This window comes from Polistes canadensis, unplaced genomic scaffold (genome assembly GCF_001313835.1).
Source record: "Polistes canadensis isolate GaletaPanama2010 unplaced genomic scaffold, ASM131383v1 scaffold_40, whole genome shotgun sequence".
Classification (NCBI taxonomy): Eukaryota; Metazoa; Arthropoda; class Insecta; order Hymenoptera; family Vespidae; genus Polistes; species Polistes canadensis.
This window is the reverse complement of record NW_014569587.1, coordinates 269,619-273,145: the sequence shown is the minus strand read 5'-3', so window position 1 is coordinate 273,145 and position 3,527 is coordinate 269,619. Positions and strand designations below refer to the sequence as shown.

The window sequence follows — 3,527 nt, the reverse complement described above, 5'->3', positions numbered from 1 at the left end:
AAACACGTGTCTCGATTGTTTGAAAATAAACAAAATTAATGAAGTCTCGATTTAATTAATCAAATTTCCTCACAAATTTTTCCAACTAATATATATATACGTACGAGAGAGAGAGAGAGAGAGAGAGATACATAACTAAACAATAAAAACAAATAATAGAAACAAGTATGAGAATCTATCGAAGCAAGCAAGCAAGCAGATTGTTGAATATTGTTCTCGGTGGCAAATAAAAGTAACATTCTACCATATTATATCTCGTCTATGGTGGGATAGAAATAGAGTATGTGTGTGTGTATATGGTGGTTGGTTGTTTCCAGTCGAAGTTTCTGTGTCGCGCACGGCCAGCAAATTTATATGGAAATTCGGCAAATTCGTTCTATACCGGGGGACTACTACTCTCTTTCTCATGGTCAAACCCCGAAGAGAGCTATACCATATATATATATGTATATGTATATATATAATACATATATTGCTACATATCATGCATCAACTCTCTCTATCTTCTATCTATCAATTCCTCTCTTTCTCTCTTTCTCGTTTGCTTTCGCGATCGAGGATTACTTGCAATTGTAATTTTCTCACATATCTCGTAACACATACACACATATTATATCCCTACTTTATCCTACCACCACCATCATCACCACCCACCACCATTACGAGTATTTCAAACCTTTTACATTACGAATAATATTTCAATTTTATTACCAACAGGCTCGCGTACTCTATGCTTTTAAAATATTTCATTTATATTATTTACATTTAACTTAAAAATAAGGGACAATTTAAATACCTATAAAAGAAGAAGAAACATATATAATGAAATATATCGTTTTATTTGATAATTTCCAAACGTATGATATATCTTAGAAATAAAAAACAAATGAAAGGTGTCACGATTAGGGGAAGGGGGGTGGTTGTGAAGGGAGAACAAGGAAAAGAAATAAAGAAGTGGAAAGGTGTGGGTGTGGGTGTAGGTGTGTAGGGGGTTATAGGAAAATGGGGACGAAGTAGCCCCAGAGGAAATCGAATTTTCGTTTGGCGGATAATCGGTGAGCCGATGACACCGATATCGGACGGCATCATATAATCACCCCCGAAGGCTAATCGGCCAATGAGAAAGCCTGATCTACGACAACGTTTAAAGGTTAGTGTGAATGTTGGTTGTGTATCATCCGACAAGTAGTCGCGGATCAACAAAACGATTTCCGTGTTGCATCTCGTTTGTTGCTGTTGCTGTTGGTGTTACCAATGGGTGCCGTTAGGTTGTCGTTACTGTTACCGTTGCAACAGGATCAACCACCAACCTGGTTGTGGGCCCTTAGGGCAAGCAACCCTTGAATTTTCCAACGACAGGAGGTTACACTCATAAACTTCGTTAACTCCTCAAATAATTTACGATCGGACGATCGATTTAACGAAGCCAATACCTTAAATAGGTTGTTGGGTTTAAATAAACCAATCGGAACTTCAACCCATCAAAAAACAAAAAAAAATACTGGAACGAATTAACGTAACCGGGGGGGAGGGGAAAAAAAATTATGTTCTTATAACCAGCCCCATCCCCCACCCCACCCTCCCTCCCTCCCACCAAACCCTTATAACTGGATGCATTATTATTTTACATCTTTCGTCGATTAATTATCCATTCCATTAAACTTTAATGGCAATTCGATTTTTCCATAGGAAATATATATATATATATATATATATATATATATATATACAGTAAATGTCGAACGTAGCCAGCTATTAACGCAACGGCTAGCTAGCTAGCTAGCTACCTCTTATAATGCCATTATAACAATACCTGTGTGTTAATACCAGCCATCGGTATAATCTAATTACGAGTTATTGGCTTTTCAAAGTGCGCTATCCGGAACTGGATTACATACCTGACCGATTATAAGAACGCCAATCGATTTGTTTACATCCTATAAACGAGACGATCCTTTCATCGATCGTATGTATAATTCATCGATTATCGACAAATAAAGAAAACAAAACAAAAAAATGAACAATACGTTTACGTTAAGAGATCGGTAACAATCTTCAACAAAAAAAAAAACAACAATATTATTATTATTTAATAATAATACTATACAAGTTAATCAGATTATATTTGAGAAAATTTATTCTCCGTTTAATATCATTTGATTTTTGATTATTATTCGTTTTGTACGAGCATACGTTTAATGTGAGATTAATTTTGTTGTTGTTAAATAAAAAACAAACTATTTTTCATACGAAATAAATATTTATGGGAAAGAGGGGTAGAGAGGAATAGAAAAAATGACAAATAATGGTAACCCTCGATATCCTCGACATTTTTCAGTTTCACAATGTTGAATTCGAGATGACATTCAATTTTCCGCTAAATAAAAAATATAATAAACGTTATATAATATATATCCTCACATTGAAATCAAATAACGTTCTCCTACGTTTATTCGAACAATTTCTCACGTTAACGTCCGTATCTTACGATAAGACAAAACTTTCCCAACGTTATTACTCCTCGAATCATCTGTTTATACTACATTATAATATAATATACATTCTAACCCCACTATATAATAGATGATAATAATTTAGAATATATATATATCAAATAATTTCTATCGTTTATAATTCAATATACTAATTTTATCAGAATTAATTGAATAATAATAAACTCCTACTGTTAACAAACATTGCATAAGAAATAAAATAAGATCATAAAAGGATTATAACAAAACACGTGACTAAAAAATATATGATCAATCGAACAATTGTCATAATATATTAGGTAAGTGTATCAGATTGAAATTCAAATGTAAAAATATAAATAATAATAAACTCCTATTATTAATAAACATTGCAAAAGAACTAAAATAAGATCAAGAAAGGATTATAACAAAACACGTGACTAAAAAATATATGATCAATCGAACAATTGTCATAATATATTAGGTAAGTGTATCAAATTGAAATTCAAATGTAAAAATATAAATAATAATAAACTCTTATTATTAATAAACATTGCATAAGAAATAAAATAAAATCAAGAAAGAATTATAACAAAACACGTGACTTAAAAATATTAAGATCAATCGAACAATTGTGTCATAATATATTAAATAAGTGTATCAGATTGAAATCCAAATGTAAGAATATCCAAAAACTGATGAAATGTGATCACAAATAGTATGAAGTTAACAGTATCACATGAAAGCAAATGTGTTACCCTGATGATAAGTATTCAGAGGTATGCGATAATCCTTAGGGATGTCCTTCGTTCTGTACAAATGTACCTACTACACTGCTTGGGCTGCCACGAGGTACGCATTAAATTACTTCCATCGATCGAGCTGTCAGGAGCATTGTACCGCTTGCGTTTACGTAACTTACGTTTGAACGATAGCGAGGCTCTAGGCTATAGAACTGCGGCCACACTCTTCGTCCTGCTGCCGCTGTCAATCGCAGACTCCCACCATCGACGAATGGCCTCTCTCGCAAAGTATCCCCCAACCCCAACCCCTAAC

The 3,527-nt window shown here is 33.4% G+C and overlaps 1 protein-coding gene across 1 annotated transcript in view; it reads right to left on the bottom strand.

The window, feature by feature from the left end:
* The window catches only part of LOC106784745 (membralin), a 62,416-nt gene that overhangs the window by 3,617 nt on the left and 55,272 nt on the right, over positions 1-3,527 (bottom strand). The gene's annotated exons all lie outside the window — the stretch shown is intronic.